The sequence below is a fragment of the Eumetopias jubatus genome, unplaced genomic scaffold (assembly GCF_037043125.1).
Source record: "Eumetopias jubatus isolate StellerSeaLion01/CBP00866 unplaced genomic scaffold, mEumJub1_p1.0 scaffold_17, whole genome shotgun sequence".
Lineage (NCBI taxonomy): Eukaryota > Metazoa > Chordata > Mammalia > Carnivora > Otariidae > Eumetopias > Eumetopias jubatus.
This window is the reverse complement of record NW_028274823.1, coordinates 25843406-25854725: the sequence shown is the minus strand read 5'-3', so window position 1 is coordinate 25854725 and position 11320 is coordinate 25843406.

Here is an 11320-nt window from a genome sequence, read left to right as displayed (position 1 = left end):
GGGTTCAAACTGATTAGGGTCTAAAGCCTGGTTCTCCCACTTGGTAGTTGTCTGTGTTGCAGAAATTCTTTACTTCTTTAAGCTTTAACACCTTTATTTGTGAAATAGGACTAAAACAGGATTGTTTAGAGGCTAAACGAGCGAATGCACACAAAACTACATGTATGCCATAATGCTCTATAATGCTAGCTGATATTAGCTAATAGGACCCAAGCGATACAGCTCAGGGACTGGTCAAGGACAGGGCCAAGGGACAGATTCTGCACTATCAGCCGAATCACGTCTCCTCTCTCACCTTGATCATCTGAACTTGGGTCAAGATTTCCCTTATCTCCCTCTTCCCTCAGGAACTTTCACTGCTGTAAACCCCTCAGTCCTCCTAATGACCAATTTGTCAGATATTTCAAAAACATATATGAGTCCCACAGGTGATACAGCTTAGGCTCAACATGGGACCATGTTCCCCATTCATCTGATTGTATCTTTTTATCTATGCACCTAAGCAAATGCGTATTTATATGTTGCCATTTGCTGTATTTATGTGTGTGTGTGTGTGTGTGTGTATACACACACACACACACACACACACATTTAATTACAGTTCTTTGATGCTGTGGTTTTAAAAATCTCCCCCGTGAGCACAGTTGTATAGTAGGCTTTACCTTGAAGGTGGACGGAACTTGTCATGGTTCCCCACGCTCAAGAAGATTATCTGAATGGGGCATCAGAGAACGTGGACTTGCCTCCTGGAAGGCCTAGCCTGTTAACAACAGCATGATATCGCCTCTTGGAAGAGAGAGGTTTTCCAAAGCAATCTGCGAGAGCCACTGTTGTTCTCTGTGAGAGCCAGATGTTCTCTGGAAGCAGGGGTCTCCAGCAGACCCACTTGGCTCCAACTTTCCTAGCAGTGAGTACATATTCTATTTCTTTGCATCCCCTGCCTCTTCTGCCATATGACAGGACTTTCTGCCATCTTTATGTCCTGTGACCCTATTGAAGGAAGTCTGTTCAGGTTAATAATGAACTCAGATGGGATAGAACTTGGTTTGGGGTGTGGGATTTGGTATCTCCTTGGGTTCACAGTCAGCAGTACTCGGGTATGGGAAGTAAACACTGCCTTGAATCTCTTCCTACACCTTCTGCTCAGTCCTTGCCTGAAGTTCAGATGCATTCTACCTGCAGAGGCTGACACTTCTGAGTGAGGTCTGATCTGAGTCAGGACTGGTCCCGAGAAGCAATCATGTCTTCTCGAACACATTTCCAGCCCCTTTTTTCACACGACGTTGGTGAGGAATGGGTGCTTGATACTCCCCTATAGGCATTCCAGATTCGATGGGCTATGGCGTATACCCAATTCCTTTGACACTACATTACTGCTCTTCTTTCTCTCCTCCTCAAGGAAGCACATGGGTAGGTGTTATGAAGGATCCTTGGGAAAATCCTATAAAGGATTTTGAGATCCCTGGCAATGGCCATGTGATGGATTTTTCCCTTTCTAAAGGGTATAACATATTCTAATAAATTATGGCCACTCTTCTTAAACAAGGTAGCCTGAGGCCACTGCATCCTCTAAGTTACACGCATATCTGCTTTGAGGGAGAATGGAGAACTTCTACACACCCTGTGCTTGGGGCCTCACGTTTAGGCGAATGTTTACACAAGTATGCACATGAGCATGCACACACATCTTCAAATAAATTGAGGGAAAGTAGTCCCTTTGTAGTTTTTAAATAAAGCAGAATATTGGAATGTAAATTCACCATGGGGTTGATTTTTATCTGGGGGCCCATAATCTTCTCCCAGGATCCCCAAATTGATAGGAGTTGAGCAAATGACTATTGTATGAATCAGACTGTGATCAGACACCAGGGATGGTACACATTCTACAGGTAAAGGCAGTCAGAATCAAACCCTAAAAAACTGCTGGCCCAATGTGTATGGGTTCTTCTGAGTGAGAAAAAGCCATGTTCCTGGACCCCCCACCTCGCCCCACTGCAGGGCACCCCCGGGCCTCTCCCGCCCGTAATCTCTCCCTCCTTTGCTCCACTCGTGCTGGTGTCCGCATGGTCTGGTTCTTTGATCCTATCATCCTGCACCTTTACCTCGGTGTACAGTTAGGTTTTGAGCCCTTCAAACGCTGGAGCGGGCAGCTGTGGCCTTCAGTTTCAGCTCCACCAATCCCTATATGATATATGGCCTGGCTGTTTAAATTCTCTGAACTTCAGTGTTCTGATGTGTAAAGCTGGAATAATAATGCCTTCTTCATGAGCCAAAGACAAAGTGGTAATATACAGCACTTAGCACAGAGCCTCACATCTGACGTGGGTTTAGCAAATGCTAGTTATTATTAGTGTTGTTATTACTATTTAGCATTCATTCATTCATTCATTCATTCATCTGGCATTATCCTCTGTGTCTGTACCTCCCTGTTCACTGACACAGAGTAGGAGCATGGCATGTGTTAGCTGAATGAATCAAGTCAAGGGGAATGAATTCCTCCTGAGATCATGGGACATGGCAGGAGTCAGTGCTGTCCCTACTCAAAGACCCAGGAGAACTTGGAGAGTCCAAGAAGGAGCTGGGATTTGGGGAGCAGCATCAGCTAGGGATGGCTACCTGGGGTCTGAGCTCATCTGGGTCCCTGGCTCCATTCTGAGTCTGGCCTGGACTACTACTCAGATCACAGAGGACCCCTCATGTCCATGGATGGCATGGAGAGAGTCAGGGTCACCTCTGCAGACCTCTCTGCCTGCAGGAAATGCTGCCACACAACCCTGAGCATAGGTATGGAAGACAGAGACTGTGACCATTTAAATGCCCTGAACATTCCAACCTCTTGCCTTATTTTTGTGGAAAACCATGGATGGGTGTGGGAGATGACCAGCTCTCTGCTCCTCCCTTGTGACCTGACCACAGAACCTGCTCCAGGTTTGATCTCAGTTTCCTCCAGAATAGCCTTCCCTTGGCAGCTCAACACCTCTACTTTCAGCCCTCCCCTTTCTTTCTTTCTCTGCTAATGATTTTTGTAGTTAATGAGGTTCCCCCACCTCGCCGTTGTTGACTTATGTGACTCTGCCATCAACTTTAGTAACCATCCAGCTATCTATTTATACACCACTGGGCTTCTCAGCTCTCCTCCCCAAATTCTTCCATGACCCCTTTATTTTTTCACAACTGCAGCAAACAAGGTATGTCTCGGCAAAGATGGTTATTTCTCTAATAAGGACTCTCTATGTGAAGAGACACTGCTGTCGAATAATTAACAACTATGTTGGGACCCTTGGCCTTAAGACCGAGTGTTTGGCAACTCAGTAAATGCTCATCTGGAGGCATCTAATATTCTATGGAGTTTTCTTGTGATTAAAATGGAACCTAATGATAATGATGCCTGCAAGGAATATCCCTCCCTGTCAATCATATCGATCACAGAACTCTGCATCTCTATCAATTGATTAAGTCCTTCTTGAACATTTGTTGAACTCCATGTTGTGCTGTTTGCTTCAGGGAAGTGGCTGGGGGAGCTTTAGAAGGACAGATACTCAAGCCTCACTCCAGCATCTCTGGGCATCCAAAGCTGTCCACCAGACTCTCCTGTGCAGCCAAGCTTGAGAACCAGGTGCCGGGGGTGGGGGGCGGTGGTGGCAGGGAGCAGGGGAGAGCAGGTGCTCCTCAGCGTCTGGAAGCTCAGCAGTGTGTTCAGAGGGTAGCTGTCGTGTTCATGAATAGGGCCGAGCACAGGCCTAGCCATGGTAACTCACCTTCTCAGTTCTGTACCTTAATTGCTAGGTTTCTTAAATTCTAAGCATAGATACTGATTCCAAGACTCAGAATCAAAGTTATACAGCCTGCAGGTGCAGAGTGCATCTCCAACCCGAAGCTCTCTGGCTATGAAACCCACACCTTTTGCACTCTGTCAAGTGATTTATGCAGGAAAAGACACAGGCCATGTATAATTGAGTGCCAGCTCCTTGATTCGATCGGTCCAGTAGGCATTTAGATGGGAGAGGGTGAGAGGTGTGGTGTTGGGAGAACTCAACCATTACTCTGCTGAGGAGGTTAGATTAAAGTGGGACCTGACAGATCCCCTGGATGAGCTTGGAAATCATAAGCAGACAATGCTTCCTCCATTTCTGGGGCAAAATGAGAGCATTTCCCATGTTTGACTTATACTTTCATTATAAACGGTGTGTGTTGGGGGAAGGCGGTGGATGGCATTGACGATTTACTTGCCAGGCTGGGGCCTCCTGGAATTTGTGATCCTCTTGGGGGTCGTTTGCATCTTCCGCTTTGCAAGTTTAGAACTTCAGCTTTTTCAATTGGCTTGGCATTGAGGTTCTGGGGAACAGATCTGCTGTGGCCAAATAGGACTCTGCTCCCAGGGGAATGGAGCATGTAGTGGAGTGTGGAGTGGTGGTGTGGGAATTTACAACAGAAGCCCTCTCAGCCACCTGCTCCTGTGGGAAACATGGCCTCCTGGGGGTGGGGGGGTAAAGGGTGGTACTTGAGAAAGCCCCCATCGTAGATCAGAATACTGTCTGAGAGCCCAGAAAAGAAGCAAAGGGTGTTGGATGTTCACCAGGAATATTGCTTCCTATTTATCCTGAAGATCTTTTTGCCTTATTCAGAAATATATGTTATTAGAATCAGACCACCCATACAATTAGGCAGAGATACCTCAAAACATTCTCTTTTGCCTTTCTGCACTCCATCCAATACCTTTGGACAACTTTATGAAGGTAATTTGTAACTAATCAGATACAACTTACCTCACTGATTGCACGTTTATCTCCTTGATGGGTCTTTTTTTTTTTTTTTTATCATGGTCAAGTATACATAACAGAAAACATACCATTTTCACTGTTTTCAAGGGTACAGATCTGTGGCATGAAGTACATTCTCATTGTTCTGCATTCATCACCCCCATCCATCTCCAGAACTTCTTCATCTTCCCAGACTAAAACTCTGTCCGCATGGAACACTAACTGCCCCACTTGCCCTTTCCTTGCCCCTTGCGTCCTTAAGGACCCTCGAGTCACGCCAGGAAGGAACTCCTCAAGTGTGTAGCAGTCTGACCTGGGATTGTGTATCATCAGTCATAGAGTGCACCTTTGCAGATCCTGATTCCGCAGGTCTGGGGGCCTGAACCTGCTGTGGTTGTGAGACACAGATGCACGGACACGTGGTCCACGGATCTTAGAGCTGGAGGAAGAGGTTCTTTTGAGTCTGGTCAGCCAACACCTCCCCACCCCCCACCGGCCCACAAAGCCCACTTCTGCCTCAAACTCCTCCCTGGCTAATGGATTCAGAAGATGCGTGGTTCCTCTTCTTTTCTCCAGACACTCCGTCGCTTCTTTCTGGGCACACGAGGAACACCAACTTCTGAGCCTTTGAAATATTTATCCTCTCCTCTCTGCTTCCTTTACAGTCACTCTGCTGCAAGGCTGCTTTCTTGACAGCCCCTTGAGGGCTGTAGTAGGGACAGTTTAAAGTGATTTATATATTTCCATTGACTAAAAATTGGGACAATTCCAGAAAAGTCTGAACTCCGTGTGCGTGTGTGTGTGTCCGCGCAGGTGTTCATATTTAGGTTTCTCCTATGTTAAGTGAGCGGTTCTCAAGTTGTGGTCCCTGGGCCAGAAGCATCAGCATCATCTGGGAACTTGTTAGAAGTGGAAATTTGGGGGCCTCATCCCTGACCTACTGAAACTCTGGGATGAGCCCCAGAAATCTGTAATTTAGCAAGTCCTCCAAATGATTCTGATGTGCAGCAAGATGTGAGAAACACTCCTTGAAATACATTGTCTAATTGAACTTTCACAAAAGTGCTGAGAGAACCCCCATAAAGAGAAGACAAGGGAACTTAGAAAAATTCAAGATAAGGGTGGACCAGGTTCCCCCCAAATCCCGTTGTCAACTGATTTAGGGACTCCAGAGATCCTGGCAGATGGCACTCTTGTGCACTCCCTTGCTTTTCTAGCAGCCAGTTGCTGCCTAGAGAGAAAGTTTCCTCAGGCGCTCACCAGCATAGTCGGGGAGAGAAAGACAGACCAGAAGAGCATGCAAGTGGGAGTAAGGGGCTTCGTGTCAGAGGGCCATTGGTGCAAAAAGCAGCCAGGAAGCATCTTTCTGCACCGTTTCCCTTTGACCCGTATGTAGCCAGCTTGCGTCGCCCCTGCCGGCCCCGAGGGGACCCCTGGCTTCCCCTGGCATCAGCAGCTGCCTGTTTCCTGCAGGAGGTGGCTGCTGAGGGTCTGCCGGGGAAATGTCATTACTCAGGGTGGGCGAGCTCGGAGCACGGCGCACAGAAGGCCAGCTGTGGGCTCCGGGGCTGTGCAGAGATCGGCGCCTGGGCCACTGGGTCCTGTGACCCCCCGGGGAGTTGCAGCGTTCGCTGCTCACAAGCCAGCTGTCTCTGGGGCCTCTGAACAAGCCTGAATTCCTCACTAACTGTTCTTCTTTAGCCTTTAAAGTTTGCTCTGATGAGTGTGAGGTTTGTTAATGGAAAATCAACACGGCTCTCTGACGCTCGCTCTGGTAGTGTCAGAGCCTTCTGGGCTTTGGATGCTTAGCTTACATTCTGCCCCTGGTCCAGCCTGAGGTTCAGATGAGCAGTGGTGAATTCATTCAATATGGGGGAGCCCTTGCTCTGGGCCGGGCAAGGCTCAAGTGGGGGGGATGCTGCATTGAGCAAACAGCCCCTCCCCTCGGGGAGCTTCCCTTCTAGAGGAGGTGGTCGGAGACTTTTTGTTTCTTTGTAATAATGGTATGAAGAAGGTGAAACAGAGTGATATGGTATCAGGTATCAGTTGGTGCCTAATTCACCGTCCTAAAAATCAGTGGTTTAAAATATCACACCTGGGGCGCCTGGGGGGCTCAGTCGGTTAAGCTTCTGCCTTTGGCTCAGGTCATGATCCCAGGGTCCTGGGTTTGAGCCCCGCATCAGGCTCCCTGCTCAGCGGGGAGCCTGCTTCTCCTTCTGCCGCCTCCCACCCCCCCGCTCATGCTTTGTCTCAATCTTTCTCTCTTTCAAATAAATAAATAAATAAATAAATAAATAAATAAATAAATAAAATCTTAAAAAAATAAAACACCACACCTATTCAATTTGCTTACAATTCTACATTCAGGGTTGGACTCAGCAGGATGCGTTCTTTTGCAAATCTTGCTGATGGTCACCTGTGGGGCTGCATGGCGGCGGGTTGGCGGATTCTCTCTGTCTTTCCATGTCGTCTTGGGTCTCTCACTCTCCCTGCAGTGCCTGCACTTACTCTGTCCAGGAGGGGTGCTGGACTTCCTAAATCAGGGCCCCAGGCTTCCAGAAGCAGAGAAGTGGAAGGTGCCAGAACTTCCTAAGACACAGCATCCCCTCTGCTACATTCTGTGGTTTAAATAGGTCTCAGGAGCAGCCTAGAACCAAGGGGAGAAGACCGTGTGAGGCGTGAGGACCTGGAGACATGACGGATCGGGGATCACCACTTAAGGGCCATCCCAGATACGCCAGGTGAGGCTAGACTGACAAAGTGTTAGGTGGGCTGGCTGGGGGCGGGCCTCTCGGAAGAAATGACATCTGCACTGAGGCCCACCTGATCGTGCAGAGCCAGCCAGGTGAAGATCTGGGGGTGAGCATTCTGTTCGGGACAGTCTGGTTTTCTCTACCATAATGCCCTCTGTGCCTTCTGCTTCCCGGGAGGGAGCTAGATGCAGACCCCCTGTTGGACAAGGGTGGAGGAACCTAGGTGCCTCTAGCTCAGAGAGCCGGTCAGCACTCAGCAGGGAGGGACCAGGTGAACGGCTTGGGGGCCTTTTCCCAGACTGCTCCAGGGGCACCTCTGGAGGACAGATGCCGAGTCCCTGGCTCCGTGCACAGAATGAATGGAATATGGGGCTTCAAGTTTGAAGAGGTTCTTTGTATGCTCTTGGTCGCATCACTGTGGTTGGTAGCCATTAGTTTGTTTCTTGGGAGGGGACACTCATGTGGAGGTTTCAAGGAGTTGTTGTCAAACGTCAAGTGTCTTGTCAGTATCTGAAAACAGCCCTTAGGGTTTTCTTCTTTTTTTCTTTTTCTTTTCTTTTCTTTTCTTTCGTTCTTTCTTTTTTTTTTCTTTCTTTCTTCTTCTTCTTTTTTTTTTTTGTAACAGTACAGATAGAATCAAGAAGGATCGCACCAGTCCTTTCTCAGAATGTGGTCCATAGACCAACTGCCCCAGAGTCACTGGTGAGCGTGCTAAAATGCAGACTCTCAGTCCCAGTCCCAGATGGACTGATGGGACTCTGTGAGAGATGGGCCCCAAGAATGGACATTTTATAGGTGCTCCCCAATGATTTGTGTGTTCATAAAAGCTCAAGGAGCACTGCCTTAAACCCTCTGTGGCCCTAGATGGAGTTACAACTGAATTGCTTGGAAATGAAGTATAGAATCATTCTGTGAGGTCCAGCTCAAATGTCACTTCCTCCAAGAAAGCTGTCCAGGTTCCTTTGGAATGAACCCTTTCATATGTGTCCTGGGGTACTTAGAATACATCGTTAAGATGATCTGGTTGGGCTGCCTGGATGGCTCAGTCAGTTGGGCATCTGCCTTCGTCTTAGGCCATGATCTCAGGGTCCTGGGATCGAACCCTGAGTGGGGCTCCCTGTTCAGCAGGGAGCTTGCTTCTCCCTCTCCCTCTGCCCTTCCCCCCTGCTTGTGTGTTCCCTCTCTCTCTCTCTGTCAAATAAATAAATAAAAATTAAAAAAAAAGATGATCTGGTTTCACATTCTTTGCTCTTGGCAAACTGAGAGCTCCTGATGGTGGGAACAAGTTTTATTTGCGTTTCTGTCCTTAGTGCTTGGCACAGTGCCTGGCACATGGTAGGTAGAGTAAAGTGCTTGTAGTGAATGAATAACTGAACGGAGGGAAACACAAGGAGCACCTAGTCCAATCCTCTCCTCTTACAAGTACCTAGGAGGTAAGGTGACTGGCTCCAGCCACAGGCTAATAGAGCAGAGCTAGGACTAATGCTTAGGCTCCAGGCTTCTCATCCAGTGCTCATTTCTCCCACCCAGGCCAACTTCTTCCTTCAGGGGACAGACCTATCAGTTCCACTCAGAAATCAACCCTGACAGTTTCCCTACCTTTCCTCCAATCTCGCTGTACATCTGATCCAGATTCTTTTTTGCTATCCCGCTTAGGCTCAGCTCAGAGGAGCACCCTCAGGCCCAGGCCCCCAACTTCACTAGGGCACAGATTTACTTTTCTCCCCTCCACTTTCCTTCAGTTCATAGCCTGCAAACCCCAACTGGTGTGCGCCCATCTGGGCCTCCTCCAGATGAATGCAAATGACTGCTTAGGGTGCCTCCCCCTTCATTGTGGGCAGCAAAGGGCTCAGGGTGGGATTTGCATATTGCTAATTACTGTTGATTCCAACTCTAGAGAAAATCATTGATCCATTTATAACTTATAGTAATTTGGAAAGCAATTACCTTCTGGCATCTCCTTTCTTGCTAAAAATATGTCATTATTTTTCTCTATGGTTTTTTGAAAGAAAAATGATCTGGGCATTATCCATGAAGGACCAGCCTCTCTGTGTGCCTGAAAGAGGTACATACATACAATCTGGGAGGACTAGAACTGCAACCGAAGTATCTAAATCTTAGCCAGCGCCCATGCATAGTAGATGTGCAATCAGGCTTCGGAGGAATTGGAAATATCTTTGTTTCTTTGTGTGGCATATGTAATTAATACAGATGTCGTGGGCATCTGCTGAATCTGGGGCCTTTCTCTTGTGTGTGGTGTAGTGATGGTAAGTACAGCCTCTGGAAGCAGGCTGTCCAAGTCGGAATCTAGGATCTCCCCTTTACTACCTTTGAGACTTTAGACAGATAAACCTTTTTGTACCCAGTGTTTCTCATGTGTGAAATAGAAAGTCTAGCAGTGCCTCCATCCCCAGATTTGATACAAAGATCAAATGAGACAATGTGTGTAGAGTATGCCTAGCAAATGGTTAAATTTATGTTTATTTAATAAATTAAATAAAATTTAATTTATTAATTAAATGTTAAATTATGTTATTGATTACCTTTCCTTGGTTCTAAGAGTTGTTTGTTATGATTCATCAACTTCTTCCAAACTCCTGTTAATGTCGATATTTTGACCTCTTCCTATAAATCATGGTATCTAGAATGGTAAATCCTTTCCAGAAGGTTTTCAATTGACTTTGCCCAGATTCATCAGGGGAATCAGTATAGATGGCAGCTCTAGTCTTACAAAATATATTTCTAAAATAATAAAACTCGAAAGTCCAAATGACCCCTTGACCCATGGGCTGCAGAATGGATGCTGTGTTGGCAGGCATGAAATCAACATTAACTTTGTGGTATTTCTTCATCAGAGCTCTTGGGTGACCAGGTGCATTGTCAATGAGCAGTAACACTTTGAAATAAATCTTTGCTGAGCAGTAGTTCTCAATAGTAAACTTAAAATATTTAGTAAACCATGTAAGAAGCTGTGCTGTCATCCAGGCTTTGTTGTTCCATTTATTGTGCAAGGGCAGAATAGATTTAGCATAATTCTTGAGGGGCCTAGGATTTTCAGAATGGTCAATGGGCATTGGCTTCAACTTAAAGTCTCCAGTTGCATTAGTCCCTAATAAGAGAGTCAGCCTGTCCTTTGGAGCTTTGAAACCAGGCACTGACTTCTCTCTAGCTATGAAAGTCCTAGATGGCATCTTCTCTAATAGAAGGCTCTTTCCTCTACATGGAAAATCTGCTGTTGAGTGTAGCCACCTTCCAGAATGATCTTAGCTGGATCTTCTGGATTCCTTGCTGCAGCTTCTACAGCAGCACCTGCTGCTTCACCTTGCACGTTTATGTTGTGGCGACGGCTTCTCTCTTCAACCCTCGTGAACCCACCTCTGCTAGCTTCAAGCTTTTCTTCTCCAGCTTCCTCACCTCCCTCAGCCTTCACAGCATTGAAGAGTCAGGGCCTTGCTCTGGATCAGGCTTTGGTTTAAGGGAATGTTGTGGCTGGTTTGATCATCTATCCAGACTAGTCAAACTGTCTCCATATCAGCAATAAGACTCTTTCTCTTTCTTATCATTCGTGTGTTCACTGGGGTAGCACTTTCAATTTCCTTCAAGACCTTTTCTTTTATGTTCACAACTCGGCCAACTGTTTGGTCCAAGAGGTCTCACTTCCAGCCTGTCTCAGCTTTTGACAGGCCTTCTTTACTGAGCCTAATCATTTCTAGATTTTGATTTATTTTTTTTAAAGATTTTATTTATTTATTCGTGAGAGACAGAGAGAGACAGAGAGAGAGGCAGAGGGAGAAGCAGGCTCCCAAG